This window comes from Zalophus californianus, chromosome X (genome assembly GCF_009762305.2).
Source record: "Zalophus californianus isolate mZalCal1 chromosome X, mZalCal1.pri.v2, whole genome shotgun sequence".
Classification (NCBI taxonomy): Eukaryota; Metazoa; Chordata; class Mammalia; order Carnivora; family Otariidae; genus Zalophus; species Zalophus californianus.
Genome location: NC_045612.1, coordinates 61,756,323 through 61,778,976, shown reverse-complemented (window position 1 = coordinate 61,778,976; position 22,654 = coordinate 61,756,323).

Genomic DNA, 22,654 nt, shown 5'->3' with positions numbered 1-22,654 from the left:
GTGAGAATGCGAAATGGTACATTTTACTTTGAATGCACCACCTTGAAAAACAGTTGAGAAGTTTCTAATAAAACTAAGCATAACACTTTCATGAGTCAGCAACTGTACTCTTTAACTTTTATCCTATATGTGGTGTAAGGAAATGGTCCAGTTTCATTCTTCTGCATGTGGCTGTCAACTGGACCATTTCCTTACACCACACACAAAAATAGACTCAAAATGGTTGAAGTACCTAAATGTGAGACAGGAGTCCATCAAAATCCTAAAGGAGAACACAGGCAGCAACCTCTTCGACCTCAGCCGCAGCAACTTCTTCCTAGAAACATTGCCAAAGGCAAGGGAAGCAAGGGCAAAGATAAACTCTTGGGACTTCATCAAGATAAAAATCTTTTGCACGGCAAAAGAAACAGTCAACAAAACCAAAAGACAATCGACAGAATAGGAGAAGATGTTTGCAAATGATATATCAGATAAAGGGCTAGTATCCAAAATCTATAAAGAACTTATCAAACTCAACACCCAAAAAACAAATGATCCAATCAAGAAATGGGCAAAAGACATGAACATTTTTCCAAAGAAGACATCCAAATGGCCAACAGACAAAGGAAAATGTGCTCAACATCACTCAGCATCAGGGAAATCCACATCAAAACCTCAATGTGATACTACCTCACACCAGTCAGAATGGCTAAAATTAACAAGTCAGGAAATGACAGATGTTGGCGGGGATGAGGAGAAAGGGGAATACTCCTACGCTGTTGGTGGGAATGCAAGTGGGTGCAGCCACTCTGGAAAACAGTATGGAGGTTCTTCAAAACGTTGAAAATAGAGCTACCATATGACCCAGCATTTGCACTACTGGGTATTTACCCCAGATACAAATGTAGTGATCCAAATGGTTACGTGCACCCCGATGTTTATAGCAGCAATGTCCACAAAAACAAAACTATGGAAAGAACCATGATGTCCACTGACAGATGAATGTATAAAGAAGAGGTGGTATATATATACAATGGAATATTATGCAGCCATCAAAAGGAAAGAAATCTTGCCATTTGCAATGATATGGATGGAACTGGAGGGTATTAGGCTGAGCGAAATAGGTCAATCAGAGAAAGACATGTATCATATGATCTCACTGATATGAGGAATTCTTCATCTCAGGAAACAAACTGAAGGTTGCTGAAGTGGTAGGGGTTGGGAGGGATGGGGTGGCTGGCTGATAGACACTGGGGAGGGTATGTGCTATGGTGAGCGCTGTGAATTGGGTAAGACTGTTGAATCACAGACCTGTACCTCTGAAACAAATAATACATTATATGTTAAAAAAAATAAGATAGTAGGAAGGGAGAAATGAAGGGGGGGAAATTGGTGGGGGAGACGAACCATGAGAGAATATGGACCCCGGGAAACAAACTGAGGGTTCTAGAGGGGAGAGGGGTGGGGGGATGGGTTAGCCTTGTGATGGGTATTAAAGAGGGCATGTACTGAATGGAGCACTGGGTGTTATATGCAAACAATGAATCATGGAACACTACATCAAATACTAATGATATAATGTATGGTGATTAATATAATATAATAAAAGATAAAAAAATTTATCCTATAGAAATCAAGACATGTTCACACAAAAATCTAACTATGAATATATAAAGACAACTGAGAGGATCTCTCTGTATTGTTTATTGCAGCTGCATGTTAATCTGCAATGAACATAAAGTAAAACGTTTAGAAAAAAGAAGAAGATAGCAGGAGCGGAAGAATGAAGGGGGGGAAATCAGAGGAGGAGACAAACCATGAGAGACCATGGACTCTGGAAAACAAACTGAGCGTTCTAAAAGGGAGGGGTTGCGGGATGTGTTAGCCTGGTGATGGATATTAAAGAGGGCATGTACTGAATGGAGCACTGGGTGTTATACACAAACGATGAATCATGGAACACTACATCAAAAACTAATGATGTAATGTATGGTGATTAACATAACAATAATAATTTAAAAAAGAAAACTGAAAAAAATAGTATGTCAGACATATAAAATATTTTTGCTCATTCTCTGTGACCAGAATCCTGTTTTGGAGAATCCCTGTTTTATTTAAGGTTGTATATTCTTTGAAGGCTGGAATTTAACCTTAATTTTTCTCTTAAGTCACCACAGTAACTAGAGCCATACTACTAGTTCTTGTTTAGTAGTTATTGGTGTATATGACACAATAGAATATTCATTTACTTTAAATAATTAACTTGGCATTGAATGCTTACTGTAAGTCAGATATTACAGTTGCAAACATGAATAACAAAATCCTTGAGTCTCTTGATTTAACAAACTAATAAACAAGACAATATTGCAAACAGAAACATAAAACAATGTGATAAGTCTTAGACGATACATGCACAGACTTATTTAATACATGCAATGAGGATGGGGGCAAGATAGCGGCTGAGTTGGGGATCTTGTTTCATCTGGTCCCTCGAATTTAGCAGGATATCTATCAAACCATTCTGAACACACATGCATTCAACCTGAGATGTAAGAAAATTTATCTGGATCTCTACAAGCAGAAAAATGACTACTTTTTTCGAGGTAAGAGGTGCAGAACCTTGAATCTTCAGGGGAAACATCCGAAGATAAGTGGGGGGGGGGAGGCCTCCATAAGCTGGCCGCCAGAAAGTGATATAACACTGGAGCAAAAAAATCAAGACCCTTGGGAATCTACTCAAGTGAGAGGCACCCTCTTTTGAAAAGGGCACAGGGGGTGAGTAGGGCAGAATTCTAGGGGGATCATTGTGGTCTCAGGATTCCAGGGGACTCAGAATGAACAAGGGAGCCCGATCAGATAGAATGCCCAAGCACTGAAGCGGGGAGAATGGTTGTGGTCAGCGAACCCAGAAGAGATTTTCAGCTCTGGACACCATAAACCACGACCTGAGCCAGTAGGGAGACCACCCTCTGCCTGACCACCCTGAAAAGGACTAGAAGGTGTGGGCTCTCTAACATCCTAGGGGAGATATAGAACTGCTTGCACCCATTACAGGGACAGCTCTCAGGGCAGTGTGGCCCACGAGGAGATGCTGGGGAGCACCCAGCATGACCTAGGAGCTGCAGAAGGGGGTGGTCATGGGAGCCCAGGGCCACTGGCAGTTGTGGAGTCACAAGACGTAGAGGCATTCACCGGGGGTTCCCGTGGCTCTCTCAGGAGAAGAGCAGCGGCAGGAGCCACGAGATTTACCATTTTGGCACATAAAGAGCCCGCACCCATGACTGGGTAAAAGTTCTCAGGGCAGTGTGATCCCCAAGGGATATTGGGGTGGCACTCAACATGACCCATGAGTTGCAGAAGAGGGTACACATGTGAGCCCACTGCCGCTAGCAATTGCAAAGTCACAAAGCACAGAGATGTTCACAAGTCCCTGTGACTCCCCAGGAAGAGGTGTGGTGGGCATGAATTGTATGAGTGTGTAGAGTTTGGTATGTGAAGAGGTGGAAACAGATGGACTTGGAGGATTTGCTGAGGGGGGGATGGAGCATGAAGTTTTAGCTCTGGGCTGGAGACTCCTCCATGGCCATGATTGCTCTGACCCTCTAAAGAGAAGTGGAAAGACACCAGGGAACAAAAGCAGCACAACCAATGAGCTCACATTCAGCCCATCCCCTTGACAAGGGGTGGGGCAACTCCACTCAGGTTAAGATGCCTGAGAAGCCAAGCAGCAGGCCCATTCCCCAAAAGACAGAGTGGAAGAACAGATGAATGATAAGCTTATATCTCACAGGACTGTAAAACTCCAGCACCAGGGGAAAATAATACAGGGAGCTCCAGGTATTCCCTCACGATTCACATATACTTCAAGCTAAAATTTTACATTTCTTTTTTAGTTTCTTTTCTTTTTTTTAACCCTGCCCCCATTTCAAGTAGATTCATATTTCCGAACCTATGTTTTTAAGTCACTTCTTAACTTTTATTTTCTTTTTCACATATATATCTTATAGATTTTTGACCCATGCTAGGCCATTTTTTGCTCTATTTAATTTTATCTTGATATATATGTAAGTTCTGATTTCTTTGCAATTTTGGGATATAGTGTCTTCTAACACACAGACCAAAAATCAAGTAGGAACAGGCAGATCACCCTGCTGTGTTCACCCTGAGAGATTATTATCTCTCTCCCTGCTACCCTCTTTATTTTTTCTCTTTTCTTTCTTTTTTATTGTTTTGGATCATCTTGGCTTTGATGGTGTATTTGTGGTAACTTTTGACCACTTTAGGTTTTTTCGTAGGTGCATTTTGCTTGGGTTGTGGTTGATATTTTGGACTGTACATTATCTCAACCATCCCTCAACAGAATGATTAGGAGGAGGAACTTCCAACAAAGAAAAGAACCAGAGACAATGTCCTCTGCCACAAATCTAATGGATATGGATATAAGCAAGATATCAGAAATAGACTTCAGGGTAGCAATTATGAAGTCAATAGCTAGGCTTGAGAAAACTTCAATAAGAATTTAGAATCTTGAAGGGCAGAAATGAGATCTAATCCAGCCAAACTTAAAAATGCTATGAATGAGATGCAGTCTAAACTGGATACTCTAACAGCGAGGGTAAATGAGGCAGAAGAACTCATTAGTGATCTAGAAGATAAGCTGATAGAAAGCAAGGAAGCCATGGAGGATAGGGATAGGCAGCTAGAAACCCATGAGAACAGACTTAGAGAGATCAATAATGCCATGAAACATTCCAATTTCAGAATTAATGGGATCCTTGAGGGTGTAGAGAGAGAGAGAGAGGACTAGAAGGTATATTTGAGCAAATCATACCTAAGAACTTCCTTAATCTGGGGAAGGAAACAAGCATTCATGTCCAAGAGGCAGAGAGGACCCTCCCCCCCCCAAAAAATATATGTATATATCAACACTGGGGTGCCTGGGTTGCTCAGTCATTAAGCGTCTGCCTTCGGCTCAGGTCATGATCCCGGCATTCTGGGATCGAGCCCTGTGTCAAGCTCTCTGCTCCGCGGGAAGCCTGTTTCTCCCTCTCCCTCTCCCCCTGATTGTGTTCCCTCTCTCTCTGTGTGTCTCTCTGTCAAATAAATAAATAAAATCTTTAAAAAATATATATCAACACTTCAACATATAATAGTGAAACGTGCAAATCTTAGAGCCAAGGAAGCTAACGTGAGAGCAACCAGGAGGAAAAGATTTCTTATGGGAAGAGGGAGGAAGATTAGAATAATATCAGACCTATCCATAAAGACCTGGCAAGCCAGAAAGGCTTGGTAAGACATATTCAGGGTATTAAATGAGAGGAACATGCAACCAAGAATACTTTATCCAGCAAGGCTGTCATTCAGAGCAGACGGAGAGATAAAGAGCTTCCAGGACAGGCAGAAACTGAAAGAATATGTGACCACCAACACATCCTTGCAGGAAATATTAAGGGGGATCTTATAAAAGAAGAAAGACCCCAAGAGTAATGTAGACCAGAAATTTACAGAGATGATCTACAGAAAAAGGGAATTCACAGGCAATATGATGGCACTAAATTCATATCTTTCAATAGTGACTCTCAATGTGAATGGGCTGAATGCTCCCTTCAAATGGCAGAGTTTCAGTTTGGATAAGAAAGCAGGACCTACACCAAAAACTAATGATGTAATATATGGTGATTAACATAACAATAAAAAAATTAAAAAAAAAAGAAAGCAGGACCTATCCATATGCTGTCTAGAAAGTACTGATTTTGAACCTAAAGACACCTCCGAATTGAAAGTGAGGGGATGGAGAACAATTTATCATGCCAATGGACCTAAAAAAAAGGCTGGGGCACCAATTCTCATTTCAGAAAAATTAGATTTTAAAACAAAGACTGTAGAAAGAGAGGTAGAGGGATACTCTATCATACTTAAAGGGTCTACCCAACAAGAAGATCTAACAATTGTAACTATTGGACTATATTTAATTTTAACAATTAAAGAGGAACTTACAACGCAATTAATGAATTGTTGAACACTACATCCAAAACGAATTATGTATTATATGTAGGCTAATTGAACATAAAAAAAGCAACTTAAACAGTTCATACAAAAAAATTAAAATGAAAACACATTGGTTCAGAACCTAAGGAATACAGAAAAGTTGGTCTTTAGAGGGAAGTGCATAGCCATCCAAAAACCCTCAAAAAATTAGAAAAATCCCAAATGCACAAGCTAACCCTACACCTAAGGGATCTGGTGAAAGAAAAGCAAATAAATCCTAAACCAAGCAAGAGAAGAGAAATAATAATTAGAGCAGAAATCAATGAAACAGAATCTAGAACATTAGAACAGATCAATGAAACTAGAACCTGGTTCGTTGAAAGAATTAATGAGATTGATAAACCTCTGGCCAGACTTATCCAAAAGAAAAGAGAAAGGACCCAAATTAATAAAATCTCGAATGAAAGGGGAGAAATCATGACCAATACCAACTAAATATAGGCAATTATTAGAACTTATTAACAACACCTGTAGGCCAACAAACTAAGCAATCTGGAAGAAATGGATGCATTCTTGGACACTTATAAACTACCAAGACTGAAACAGGAAGAAATAGACAATCTGAACAGACCAATATCCATCAAGGGAATTGAAACAGTAATCAAAAACCTCACAAAAAAAAACAAGAGTTCAGGGCCAGATGGCTTCCCAGGGGAATTCTACCAAACATTTAAGAAGAAATCATGCCTATTCTACTGAAGCTGTTTCAAAAAATAAAAATAGAAGGAAAATTTCCAAACTCGTTCTATGAGGCAGCATTACCCTGATCCAAAAACTAGTAAAAGACCCCATCAATAAGGAGAATTACAGACCAATATCCCTGATGAACAAGGATGCCAAAATACTCGACAAGATACTAGCCAATAGGATCCAACAGGACATTAAAAGGATTATTCACCATGACCAGGTGGGGTTTATTCCTGGGATGTTAGGGTGGCCCAAATTTGGCAAATCAATCAACGTGATAGACCACATTAACAAAGAAGAGACAAGAACTATATGATCCTTTCAATTGATGCAGAAAAAGTATTTGCCAAAATACAGCATCCTTTCTTCATTAAAACTCTTTAAAATATACAGATAGAGGGAACATACCTGAATATCATAAAAGTCATCTATGAAAAGCCAACAGCAAATATTATTCTCAATGGGGAAAAACTGAGATCTTTCCCCTTAAGGTCAGGAACACAACAGGGATGCCCACTCTCACCACTTTTGTTCAACATATTACTTGAAGTCCTAGCCTCAGTAATCAGACAACAAAAAGAAATAAAATGTATTCAAATTGGCAAAGAAGAAGTCAAACTTTCTCTCTTAGCAGATGACATGATACTTTATGTGGAAAATCCAAAAGACTTCACCCCCAAATTATTAGAATTTATACAGCAATTCAGCAATGTGGCAGGATACACAATGTACAGAAATCAGTTGCATTTCTATACACTAACAATGTGACTGAAGAAAAAGAAATTAATGAATCTATTCCATTTACAACTGCACCAAAACCATAAGATATCTAGTAATAAACCTAACCAAAGATGTAAAGGATCTATACTCTAGAAACTACAGAACACTTATGAAAGAAATTGAGGAGGATACAAACAGATGGAAAAATATTCCATGTTCATGGATTGGAAGAATAAACGTGAAAATGTCTATGCTGCCCAGAGCAATTTACACTTTCAATGCATTCCCTATCAAAATAGCATTGACATTTTTCACAGAGGTTTGACAAACAATCCTAAAATCTGTATGGAACCAGAAAAGACCCCGAATTGCCAGGGAATTGTTGAAAAAGAAAAACAAAGCTGGGGGCATCACATCACAATGCCTGACTTAAAGCTACATTACAAAGCTATGACCATCAAGACAACATGGTAGTGGCAAAAAAAACCAAACCAAAACAAAACAAAACAAAAAGACACAAAAATCAGTGGAGCAGAATAGAGACCCCAGAAATTGACCCTCAACTTTATGGTCAACTAATCTTCAACAAATCAGGAAAAAATATCCAATGGATGAAAGACAGACTCTTCAATAAATGGTGCTGGGGAAATTGGACAGCCACATGCAGTAGAATGAAACTGTACCATAGTAATACACCATACACAAAGATAAACTCAAAATGAATGAAAGGCCTCAATGTGACACAGGAATCCATCAAAATCCTAGAGAAGAACATAGGCAGTAACCTCTTCAACATTGGCTACAGTGACTTCTTTCAAGACATGTCTCTAAAAGCAAGGGGAACAAAAGCAAAAATGAACTATTGGGACTTCATGAAGATATAAAGCTCCTACACAGCAAAGAAAACAGTCAAAAAAACTAAGAGGCAACCCATGGAATGGGAGTGGATATATGCAAATGACATTATGGATAAAGGACTAGTATCCAAGATCTGTAAGGAACTTCTCAAACTCAACACCCAAGAAGCAATCCAGTCAAAAAATGGGCAGAAGACATGAACAGACACTTCTCCAAAGAAGACATACAAATGGCTAACAGACACATGAAAAAATGTTCGACATCACTAGCCATTAGTGAAATTCAAATCAAAACCACAATGAGATATCACCTTACACCAGCTGGAATGGCAAAAATTAACAAAACAGGAAACAACAAATGTTGGTGCAGATGTGGAGAAAGGGGAACACTCTTACACTGTTGGTGGGATTGCAAGCTGGTATGGCCACTCTGGAAAACAATATGGAGGTTCTTTAAGACGTTAAAAATAGAGCTACCCTGTGACCCCACAATTGCACTACTAGGTATTTACCCCAAAGATACAGACATAGTGAAAAGAAGGGTACATGCACCCCAAAGTTTATAGCAGCAATGTCTACAACAGCCAAACTGTGGAAGGAGCTGAGATGTCCTTCAACAGATGAATGGATAAAGAAGATGTGGTTTATATATACAATGGAATATTACTCAGCCATCAGAAAGGATGAATACCCAGCATTTACATCAACATGGATGGAACTGGAGAGGATTATGCTAAGTGAAATAAGTCCAGCAGAGAATGACAAGTATCATATGGTTTCACTCATATGTGGAACATAAGAAATAGTGCGGAGGACATTAGGGGAAGGGAGGGAAAACTGTGTGGGAAGAAATCAGAGAGGGAGACAAACTATGAGAGACTCTGGGGGCGCCTGGGTGGCTCAGTCGTTAAGTGTCTGCCAGGATCCTGGGATCAAGCCTCACATTGGACTCCCTGCTCAGCGGGAAGCCTGCTTCTCCCTCTCCCACTCCCCCTGCTTGTGTTCCCTCTCTCGCTGTGTCTCTCTCTGTCAAATAAATAAAATCTTAATAAAGAAAGAGAGAAAGAAAGACTCTGGACTCCAGGAAACAAACTGAGGGTTACAGAAGGGAGGGAAGTGGGGGGATGTCATAACAGGGTGATGAGTATTAAGGAGGGCACTTGTGTTGATGAGCACTGGATGTTATACTAATGAATGCAACTAATGAATCATTGAACACTACATCAAAAACTAATGATGTAATGTATGGTGATTAACATAACAATAAAAAATAAAAATAAAAAAAATCTAAGGAGAACAAAAACCAGAATAACATGAGGCAAAAAAGAGAGAAAACTAAGAAGAGAAAGAGAGAAAAGGAAAAACATTTCCCCTGAAATGTCCATTAAATGATAAATGGATAAATAAAATGTGTTCTATCCATGAAAAAAAAACTAATGATGTATTATATGTTGGCTAATTGAACATAATAAAAAATGTAATGAGAGTTAGAGAAATCATCATAGAAATAATAAACTCAAACATTATAAATTCTCCAGGTGATGAAAAAGGTGAAGAATGTTGTTGGTGGGAGAAATAATATAAGCATATGAAAATAATATGAAACAAATGTTTCCTACAGTATTTGACCGGAAGTAATATAGTTATATGTTAAAGCTAGACTGTAACTGTCAGAAAAAGTAAACAACACTAGTAGAAACAGAGAAGAGAAGCATGGGTTATATTGTGAAAAGTCTTGTTCCCTATGATAAAAAAAAAATTGGATTTTCATCTTGTAAAAAACTGGGGTCCACTCAAGAAATGTGAGAAGACACAAACTAGGGTAAGAAAAAATGGTCCTGTTTGGCCAAGTACTACTTTTTTTTTTTTTACTGTTTTTAATGACATTAACGAATATATATTGTATGCTTTTAAGTGAAATGAATGGTATGCAAAATAGTACATACAATGTGATCTTCTTTTACTTTTTAATCTTTTTATTCCAAGATTTTGTTTAAATTCAAGTTAGTTAACATATAGTATTGGCTTCAGGAGTAGAATTTAGTGATCCATATCTTATGTATACCACCCAGTGCTCATCACAAAATGTTCCCTCCTTAAGGCCCATCATCCATTTAGCACATCCCCCCACAAACTTTCCCCACAGCAACCCTCAGTTTGCTCTCTATATTTAAGGCTCTTGTGGTTTGTTTCCTTCTCTTTCAACCCCCTTCCCCTACGTTCATCCATTTTGTTTCTTAAATTCCACATATGAGTGAAATTATATGGTATTTGTCTTTCTCTGATTGATGTAATATACTCTAGTTCCATCAATGTTGTTGCAAAAGGCAAGATTTCATTCTTTATAGGGACTAATATTCCATCCTGTATAGATACAACATCCTCTTTATTCATTCATCAGTTGATGGACATTTGGGCTCTTTCCATAATTTGGCTGTTGTTGATAATGCTGCTATAAACATCAGGGTGCATGTGTCCCTTCTATTCAGTATTTTTGTATCCCTTGGATAATTACTTAGTAGTGTAATTGCTGAATCATAAGGTAGTTTTATTTTTAACTTTTTGAGGAAGCTCCATACTGTTTTGCAAAGTGGCTGCACCAGTTTGAATCCCGACTAACAGTGGAATAAGGTTCCCCTTTCTCCACATCTTTGCTAAAGTCTGTTGTTTCTTGTGTTGTTAATTTTAGCCATTCTGATAGGTGTGAGGTGGTATTTCATCCTGTTTTTGACTTGTATTTCGCTGATGATGAGTATTGCTGTGCATCTTTTCATGCGTCTGTTAGCCATCTGTATGTGTTCTTTGAAAAAAATGTCAATTTATGTCTTCTGCCCATTTCTTAACTGGATTATTTGTTTATTGGGTGTTGAATTTGAGATGTTCTTTATATATTTTGGATACTCATTCTTCATCAGATATGTTATTTGTAAATATCTTCTCCCATTCTGTAGGTTTTCAGTTTTGTTAATTGTTTCCTTTTCTGTGCAGTTTTTTTTTTTTTTTATCTTGAGGAAGTCCCATTAGTTCATTTTTGCTTTTATTTCCCTTGCCTTGATAGACCTGTTCACTAAGAAGTTGCTATGGCCAATGTCAAAGAGGTTGTTGCTTGTGTTTTCCTCTAGGATTTTGATGGTTTCCTGTCTCATATTTGGGTCTTTATCCATTTTGATTGCGTTTACATGCTAAGTTTTCACATGGAAAAAATTTGTTTGGTTTTTTACTTTCAACTGGAATAGTCATTTTTTAACCAAAATCAGAGTATGTGTAAAGTATAATAAGAAGAACTTCAATAAAATTTAAAGTCAGAAAAAGACTGAGGTTTGGGCGCCTGGGTGGCTCAGTTGGTTAAGCAACTGCCTTCGGCTCAGGTCATGATCCCGGAGTCCCCGGATCGAGTCCCACATCAGGCTCCCTGCTCAGCAGGGAGTCTGCTTCTCCCTCTGACCCTCTTCCCTCTTGTGCTCTCTATCTCTCGTTCTCTCTCTCTCAAATAAATAAATAAAATCTTTAAAAAGAAAAAGACTGAAGTTTATTAGGCAGTAATTCTGATATGTGGTGAAACTCTAACCTCTAAGGAGTTCAATAACTTAGCAGAGATGAAAAGAAGAAAAAATAATGTTCAAAAGCTTCTTTCAAAGATATAGCTTTTATAAAGTCTATGGAGAACACAAAATAGCTTACACATTTCCGAAGAAGACTGAAGGAGGCTCTCATATGGCACATATATTTTTAATAATATCGAAAATTGCAATGTAATTCATGCCAATGATAAAAAAAATCACACATTTTATAAGGGTATAAAATTCAAATAAAATTCACCTTCATTATAGTCTCACACCCCAGAGGAAATTACTATAACCTTTAGAACTTTTACTTGGCTTATACAAACACATCTATGTATATACTTATAATTGCACAAATGGAATCATATTATACATATTCTGCAAAAGAGGGCTTCCTTTTAGCCTTCTAGTTAAAGTCAAGACCTCTTTTGACATTTATTAGTTCTGTATTAAGTTTCATAGACTGAATATTTAGCAAGCTAGCCTATGAATAAGCAGGGTCACCAAATGAGTTGCTATTCAGTGGAAATTACTGTTTTCCTTTTTCTCAACTTACTGTTTGATCCCTAAGCAGTCAAATGAACCAGCTGTACAATCAATCCACATTACTCAAAAAGACAGTCAGAAATATTATTTTGACTTTTTTGATTTTTTTATTACATAGAAATGGCCACAATCATTGTCTAACTCATTCATCAAACAAATATTTATTAAGTATGTACCATGTGAAGGGCACTGTCCTAGACGTGGAAAAAACCATGTAACAGTCATATTGATAACATAATGCATAATTATTATCATTAGTATTTTACTACCACCACAAAATGTTTTTCAGCCTTCATTTCCATTCTAAACAATGACTTTTACTTTTGTAACTTGCGAATTAACTTTAAATATATATTTCTTGTAAGCTTACATTTTTCCAAGAACTGATATATTTTTCATAGTAATATCAACAACCTTCAGTGTTTTTTGTTATTAAATAAAGCAAGTAGTTTATTTAGATTTCCTTAATTTTTACCTAATGTCAATTTTCAGTTCCTCCCTCCCTTCCAAGATACCACAGTACATTTAGTTGATATGTCTCTTTAGGCTGCTCTTATCTATGATAATATTTAAAAAATAATTTACTAACAGAATATTCACATAAAATACAACTAACCATTTAAAGGGGAATGGTTTATTAACATTTTTATTGGAAGATAGATGAGACACAATGATACATTAGTATCAGGTATACAACATAGTGGTTCAATAATTCTACACATTATGCTATACTCAACACAAGAGTAGCCACCATCCACAACAATGCAATATTATTACAATACCATTGACAATATTCCCTATGCTGTACTTTTTATTCCCATGATTTATTTATTCCATAAATGGAAGCCTGTATTTCCCACTCTCCTTTACCCATTTTGCCCAACCCCTTATCTCTTCACTTGTGGAAATCATCAGTTTCTTTTTTATACTTATGGAGTGATTCTGCTTTTTTTATTGGCTTATTCATTTTTCTTTTTTAGATTCCACATATGAGGCGTGCCTTGGTGGGTCAGTTGAGCATCTGACTCTTGGTTTTGGCTCAGGTCATGATCCCAAGTTCGTGGGATTGAGCCCCGCATCAGGTTCTGCATTCAGTGGAGAGTCTGCTGCAGATTCCCTTCCTCTCCCTCTCCCTCTGCCCCTCCACCACTCGTACGTGCTCTCTCTCTCTCTAAAATAAATAAATAAATAAATCTTAAAAAAAGATTCCAAATATGAGTGAAATCATACAGCTGTCTGCACAGACAGATATATGACTGTGCAGACTTACATTTTCTGTCTAACATATTTGGCTTAGCATAATGCCTGCTAAATCCATCCATGTTGGTACAAATGGCAAGATCTAATTCTCTTTTAAGGTTTAGTTATATTCCATTTTGCATATATATGTATATATATATATATATATATCAGATCTTCTTTGTACATTCATTTATTGATGGACACTTGGGTTGCTTTCATATCTTTCCTATTGTAAATAATGCTGCAATAAACATAGGGCTGTATATATCTTTCCAATTTAGTGTTTTCATTTTCTTTGTGTAAATACCCGGTAGTGGAATTTTTGGATCATATGGTATTTCTATTTTTATTTTTTTAGAACTTTTCATACTGTTCTCATATGTATATACATATATATACACCACTTCTTCTTTACTTCTTTATCCATTCATCAGTTCAGGGACATGGGTTCTTTCCATAATTTGGCTATTGTTGAAAATGCTGCTATAAAAATTGAGGTGCATGTGCCCCTTTGAATCTGTATGTTTTGAGTAAATACAAAGGTGCAATTGAGGGGTTATAAGGTAGTTCTATTTTTAACTTCTTGAGGAACCTCTATACTGTTTTCCAGAGTGTCTGCACCAGTTTGCATTCCCACCAATCATGCAGGAGGTTTCCCCTTTCTGCACATCCTTGCCAACATTGGTTCTTTTCTGTGTTGTTGATTTTGACAGTGTGAGGTGATATCTCAATGCAGTTTTGATTTGTATTTCTCTGACGATGAGTGATTTTGAGCATGTTTTCATGTGTCTTATAGACATCTGTATATCTTCTTTGGAAACATATCGACTCATATTTTCTACCCATTTTTAAATTGGATTAATTGGTTTTTGGGTGTTAAGTTTGATAAGTTCTTCGTGTATTCGAATACTAACCCTATGTCTGATATATCAGGTGCAAACATCTTCTTCCATTCCATAAGTTTCCTTTCAGTTTTGTTGATTGTTTCCTTCACTATGCAGATTCTTATCGTCATAAAATCTGAAAAGTTCATTTTTTTTTTTTTTTTGTTTCCCTTGCCTCTGGAGATGTGTCTAGGAAGAACTTGCTATGGCTGATGTCAAAGAGGTTGGTGACTGGGTTTGCCTCTAGGATTTTGAAAGACTCCCCCCAAAATTGTTAGAATTAATACATTAATTTAGTAAAATTGCAGGATACAAAATCATTGTAAAGAAATCTGTTGCATTTCTATACACCAATAATGAAGTAGCAGAAATGAAATTAGGGGGGGCTCCTGGGTGGTTCAGTCATTAAGCGTCTGCCTTCAGCTCAGGTCATGATCCCAGGGTCCTGGGATTGAGCCCCGCATCGGGCTCCCTGCTCTGCAGGAAGCCTGCTTCTCCCTCTCCCACTCCCCCTGCTTGTGTTCCTTCTCTCCCTGTCTCTCTCTCTCTGTCAAATAAATAAATAAAATATTTAAAATAAAAAGAAATGAAATTAAGGTATTGGTCCCATTTATAGTTGCATCAAAACTCATAAAATACCTAGGAATAAACCTAACCAAAGAGGTTACAATGAAATGGAAAAACATTCCATGCTCATGGATTAGAAGAACATTGTTAAAATGTCTATTCTACTCAAAACAATATACACATTTAATGCAATCCTTATCAAAATATCACCAGCATTTTTCACAGAGCTAGAACCCACAATCCTAAAATTTGTATGGAACCACAAAGGACCTTGAATAGCCAAAGGGATTTTGAAAAAGAAAAACAGAACAGGAGGCATCATATTTCTGGATTTCAAACTATATTACAAAGCTATAGTCATGAGGACAGTATGGTACTGGCACAAAAACAGACACATACATCAATGAAACAGAATAGAAAACCCAGCAACAGCAGCAGACCCTTCCATTCACAGATGTTACCAGTAGGCCCTCCCGGAATTCCAGACCAACCTACATGTTTAAGGTCTTCCCTTGAAGATGTCAGCCTATGGAGGCTACAAGAGGTGCCCATTACTTTAACATGTGCATTCATCAATACAAGGATTTAAGAGACATAAAGATTCAGGAAAACACAACACAACAAAATGAAACTAATAAAGTTTTAGTAACTAACTTTAAATAAATGGAGATCAGTGAACTGCCTGACAAAGAATTCAAACTAATAATATTTTTAAAGATTTTATTTATTTATTTATTTGAGAGAGAGAGAGAGAGACAACATGAGGGCGAGGGGCAGAGGGAGAGAGCAGAAGGAGCCTGATGTGGGGCTTGATCCCAGGACCCTGAGATCATGACCTGAGCCAAAGGCAGACACTTAACCAAATGAGCCACCCAGGCACCCAACAAAATAAAAATCTTAAAGAAACTCAGTAAGATACAAAACAGCAGAGAGAACTAAACAAAATCAGATAAAAAATAGATAAACAAATGTAGAGGATCAACAAAGAAATAGAAACCATAGAAGAGAACTGAATCAAAACCCTAGAGTTGAAGAATGACTGAATTGAAAAATTCAAAGGAGATCTTCAATATCAGACTTGATTAAGTAGCAGAAAGAATTATTGAACTCAAAGAAGTCATTTGAAATTATCCAGTCAGAGGAACAAAAAATTAAAAAAAAAAAGAAAACAAGTTAAGAAATCCTCTAGGATTTATGGAGCTCCATCAAAAGAAACAATACATGTGTGATAAGAGTACTAGAAGGAAAGGAAAGAGATAAAGGGGCAGAAAGCTTATTTAAAGAAATAATGCACAAAAATTTCCCAAATTTTGGCAGGGAAATGGACATCCCAATTCATGAAGCTCAAAAATACCTAAATAGGTTGAAACTAAAAAGATCTACATAGAACAAATTATAAATTGTAAAAAAAAAAAAAAAAGAAAAAGAAAACCAAAGAGAATTTGAAAACCACAGAAGAATGATTTGTCCCATACAAGGGAACTTCCATAATACCATCAATAGATTCTTCAGCAGAAACCATGCAGATCAGAAGGGTAAGGGATGATATATTTAAATTACTAAAAACAACCCTGCCAACCAAGAATATCATAAACAGGAAAGCTGTCCCTCAAAAATGAAGCAGTGATAAAGACTTCCAAAGACAAACAAAAGTTAAAGGAGTGTGTCACCACTAGACCTGCCTTACAAGAAGTGCTAAACCCATTGTTTAAGTTGAAATGAATAGGCAATAAACAGAACCACAAAGGCATATGAAAGTACAAATCTCACTGGTAAAGGTAAATATTAAATAAATACAAAACATTCTAATTTTAGAATGGTGGTATCTAAAACACTTTTAACCTGAGCATAAAAGTTAAATGACAAAGTATTAAGACTAACTATAATGACAAATATTTCATGATGAATACAAAATATAGAAATAAGTAAACATTTATATCAATAGCAAAAGGGTTGGGGAGATTAAAAATGTAGAGTTTCCATATTTAATTAAATTTAAATAGTTTTCATCATAAAATAGCATATAAGAGGTTCACTGTAAGCCTCCTAGTAACAGTGAGGAAAAAATTTATAGTAGATACACAAAAGATAAAACAAACAAGATCTATCACTAAAAAAACACATCAAAACACAAAGAAAGAATGCAAAAGAACAAGAAATAAATGACCACAATTACAATAGTCACTTCTTATTTATGAATGATGACATTAAATGTAAATGGATTAAATTTACCTGTAGAGGGGCGCCTGGGTGGCTCAGTTGGTTAAGCGACTGCCTTCGGCTCAGGTCATGATCCTGGAGTCCCAGGATCGAGTCCCACATCGGGCTTCCTGCTCAGCAGGGAGTCTGCTTCTCCCTCTGACCCTCTTCCCTCTCATGCTTTCTATCTCTCATTCTCTCTCTCTCTCAAATAAATAAATAAAATCTTTAAAAAAAATTTACCTGTAGAAAACAAAGTTACTGAATAGATTTTAACAATATCCAATGGATAATCCAATTACAAAATGGGGAAAAAAAATGATTAGACATTTTTCCAAAGACATACAGATGGCCAACAGACTTATGAAAAGATGCTCAACATCACTCATCATCAGGGAAATACAAATCAAAACTACACTGAGATAACACCTCACACTCTCAGAATGGCTAAAATCAACAACACAAGAATCAACAGGTGTTGGTGAGAATGTGGAGAAAGGGGAGCCCTCTTACACTGCTGGTGGGAATGCAAACCAGTGCAGCCACTCTGGAAAACAGTATGGACGTTCCTAAAAAAAGTTAAAGATAGAACTAACCTATGATCTGGCAATTTTACTACTAGGTATTTACCCAAAGGATACAAAAATACTGATTTGAATGGATACATGCACCCTGATGCTTATAGTAGCATTATCTACACTAGCCAAATTATGGAAAGAGCCCAAGTGTCCATTGACTGATAAATGGATAAAGAAGTGGTATTCAGCCATAAAAATACAATTAAAATCTTCCCATTTGCAATGACATGAATGGAGCTATAGGTAACTATGTTAAGCAAAATAATTCAGCCAGAGAAAGACAAAAACCATATGATTTCATTTATATGTGAGATTTAAGAAACAATTCAAAAAGCAAAGGGAAAAAAGAGAGAGAGGGAGGAAAATCATAAGAGACTCTTAACTAGAGAGGGCAAACTGATGGTTACTAGAGTGGAGGTGAGTGGGAGGATGAGTTAAATAGGTGATAGGGATTAAGGAGTGCACTTGTAATGAGCACTGGGTGTTTTATGAAAGTGTTGAATCACTATATTGTACACCTGAAACTAATATTATGTTGTATGTTAACAAACTAGAATTTAAATTAAAACTTAAGGGGTGCCTGGGTGGCTCGGTCAGTTAAGCGTCTGCCTTCAGCTCAGGTCATGATCTTGGAGTTCTGGGATTGAGCCCTGCATCGGGCTCTTTGCTCGGTGGGGAGTCTGCTTCTCTTTCTCCCTCTGCTGTTTCCCCCACTTGCCTCTCTGACTCTGTGTGTCAAATAAATAAATAAAATCTTAAAAAAATCTTAAAAAAAAAGAAGATCCAAATATATGCTATGTATAAGAGACTCTCATTAGATTTAAGGATGCACATAGCCTGTATGTGAAGGAATGGATAAAGAAATTCTAGGCAAAAAGCAAACAAAAGAAAGCAGGATTGCCTATAATTCTATCAGGTAAAGTATATTTTAAGTCAAAAATTCTCATGAAAGTCTAAGAAGGTTATTATATAATGATAAAATAACCAATTATAGAGGAAGGTATGGTAATTATAATTTGATATGATCCAACATCAAAGCTCCTATATTTGGAGCAGCATTGACATATATGAAGGGATAAATAGATACCAAACCATAACAGTGGTAGACTTCAACATTACACATTTAATAATGGATAGACCATCCAGATAGAAAATACATAAGGAAATGGCAGTCTTGAAAAACACTATAGACCAGGGGCACCTGGGTAGCTCAGTCGGTTAAGCGTCTGCCTTCGGCTCAGGTCATGATCCCAGGGTCCTGGGATCGAGCCCCACATCGGGCTCCCTGCTCCGCGGGAAGCCTGCTTCTCCCTCTCCCACCCCCCTGCTTGTGTTCCCTCTCGCTGTGTCTCTGTCTAATAAATAAAATCTTAAAAAAAAAAAGAAAAACACTATAGACCAAATGGACCTAAAAGACATACAGAACATTCCACTGGACAACATCAGAATACTCTTTCTTTTTAAAGGAGCATGGGTCATTCTCTAAGGTAGATTACATGCTAGTTCACAAAACAAGTCTTGACAGATTAGATAACAATCATCCCAAGTATCTTTTCCAAACACAATGAAATAAAACTAGAAATCAATAACAAAAGAAATTGGGAAGCTCATAAATATATGGAAATTAAACAGACTCTTAAACAACCACTGGATCAAAGAATAAATTAAAAACAATATTAGAGAATATTTTGAGAAAGTGAAAATAAAAACAACATACTAAGACATAGAATATGACAAAAATAAAAGTAATAAGGGAGATTTATACCAATAAACTCTTATATTTAACAAATAAGAAAAATCTGAAATAAACATCCTAATTTTACACCTCAAAAGACTAGAAAAAGAGAAATAAACTGAACCTAAAGTTTGTGAAAAAAGGAAGTAATATCAATATAGGACGTATATAAATCAAATAGAGAATAGAATATTAGAAAAAAATCAGTCTATATACATGCTTCTCAAAAAAAAAAGAAAAACAAAACTGACAAATTCTTAGACCAGCAATGAAAGAGAAAAGTCTTAAATAAAATTAGAAACAAAAGAGGAGACATACAACTGATGCCACAGAAATTATGTATATATAATAAATGACTATAAACAATTATACACCAAAAAATGGGCAACTTCAATGAGTAGATAAATTCCTAGAAATATAAAATCTACCGAGACTAAAGGAAGAATAAATAGAAATCCATAATACACCAATAACAAATGACGATATTGAATCAGTAATTTAAAAAACTCCCCCAAGAGAAAAGACCAAGACCAGATGGCTTCACAGGTGAATTCTACTATAATTTTTAAAAAAAGAATCAATACAAAACTCCAAAAGATAAAGGAAGAAAAAACTTCCACACCCATTATACAAGGTCAGCATAATGTTCATACTTAAACCACACCAAAAAAAAAAAAAAGAAAAGAAAAGAAAAAAGAAAAGAAAAGAAAGAAAGAATCACAAAAAAAGAATGCAAACTATAGGCCGATATCCTTGATGAACTGAATGTAAAATCTTCAAATAAAATATTAGCAAACAGAATTCAGAGCCACCTTAAAAGATTATACACTATGAACAAATGTGACTAATCTTTGGGGAGAAAGAAGGATCCAACATAGGCAAATCAATCAATGTGATATGCCACACTAATGGAATGAAGAACAAAAATCATGATTAGTTCAATAGGTGTACAAAAAGCATTTGACAAAATTCAACACACTTTCACAATTAAAAAAACAACAACAACACTTTCAGGGTGCCTGGGTGGCTCAGTCGGTTAAGCATCTGCCTTTGCCTCAGGTCATGATACCAGGGTATTGGGATTGAGCCCCACGTAGGTCTCCCTCTTCAGCAGGGAGTCTGCTCCTCCCTCTCACTCTCCCTCTGTGCTCTCTCTCTCAAATAAATAAATAAATAAATAATCTTAAAAAAATACTTTCAATAAGTTAGGTGAAGAATGAACTTACCTAAACGCTAAAAAGGCCATAGATAAAAAGGCCACAAAAAATGATCAGTGGTAAAAAACTGAAAGCGTTTCCTTTAATATTTAGAAAAAAACAAGGATATCCACTCTTATGACTTCTATTCAACATAATATTGCTCTGAGACAGAGCAATTAGGCAAAATGCCAAAATAAAAGACATCCAAATTGTAAAGGAAGAAGTAAAATAATCTGTCTGAAGATGACCTATTATGTAGAAACTCCAATAGATTCCATAGAAGTTATAACTATTAGTTATAACGAATGAATTCAGTGATATTATAGGATTTAAAATCAGATCCACAAATCATTAGATGTCTGGAATTTGCTCATCTTGTACAACTATAACTATTTACTCATTGAGCCACTACCCCTCATATAGCTTCCCCCATCCCCTGATGATCACAATTCAATTGTCTAGTTCTATATATTTGGCTATTTAGATGCCTTATATAAGAGAAGCCATGCATTGTTTGTCTTTCTGTGTCTGACATTCATTTAGCATAATATTCTCTGAGTTTATCCATGTTACTGCAAATGGTAGGATTTTCTTGGTTTAGGCTGCAAAATATTCCATCTTATGTATATATTACATTTTCTTTATTCATCTCATGACAAATCTGATGATCTGTTTTTTAGTCCTGCAATACTAGATAATATTTCCATATCTTGGCTAATGTGAATAGTGCTACAATGTACACTGGATATTTAGTCAAGATTCTATTTTCAATTCTTGATTTGCTTTTCCCTGATCATTAACAATATTGAGAATTTTTCCATAAACCTGCTGTCTTTTTGTATATTTTCTTTAGAGAAATATATGTTCAATTCCTTTACCTATATTTAATCAGGTTATTTGTGTTTTTTGCTATTAAGCTGTAGGAGTTGTTTATAATTTTTAAAATAGCCTTTTATCAGATATATGGATTACAATTATTTTCTTCTATTTTATATGTTGCCAGTTGATTGTTTCCTTTGCTTTGCAGCAGCCTTTTAATTTAATAAAATCCCCCACATCTAGTTTTACTTTTGTTGTCTGTGCTTTTCATGTTATATCCAAGAAATTTGCCAAGACTGATATCAAGAAGATTTCCCCCTTTGTTTTCCTATGTATGGGGTTTTTAGTTTCAGGTATTACATTTAAATCATTAATTAAAGTTGAGTTAATTTTTAATGTCTGATGTAAGATAAAGGTGCAATTTTATTCTCTAGGTGTAGATATCAAGTATGCATTTTATCATTTTTTGAAGAGACTATCTTTTCCCCAGTGTGCATTCTTGGCACCCTTCCTGAAGATCAGTTGATCATACATTTATTCTAGGCTCTAAATTTTGTTTCATGGGTCTATATATCTATTTTTTAGGCCAGTACCATACTTTTTTGACTATTGTAGCTTTATAATACATTTTGAAATTAGGAAGACTGTAACAAGAGATGAAGGGCATTATATCATCATAAAGGGGACAATCAAACAGGAATATCTAACAACTATAAATATTTTTGTGCCCAAAATGGGAGCACTCATATATATAAAACAATTAAGAACAAATATAAAGGAACTCATTGATAATAATACAATAATAGTAGACGACTTTAGTATCTCATTTACATCATTAGACCATTTAAGCGGAAAATCAACAAGGAAACAATGGCTTTGAATATCAAACTGAACCAGATGGACTTAATAGATATATTCAGAATATTTAATCTAAAACAGCAGAATACACATTCTTTTCAAGTGCACATGGGGAATTCTCCAGAATAGATCACATAGTAGGTCACAAATCAGGACTCAACAAGTACAAAAAG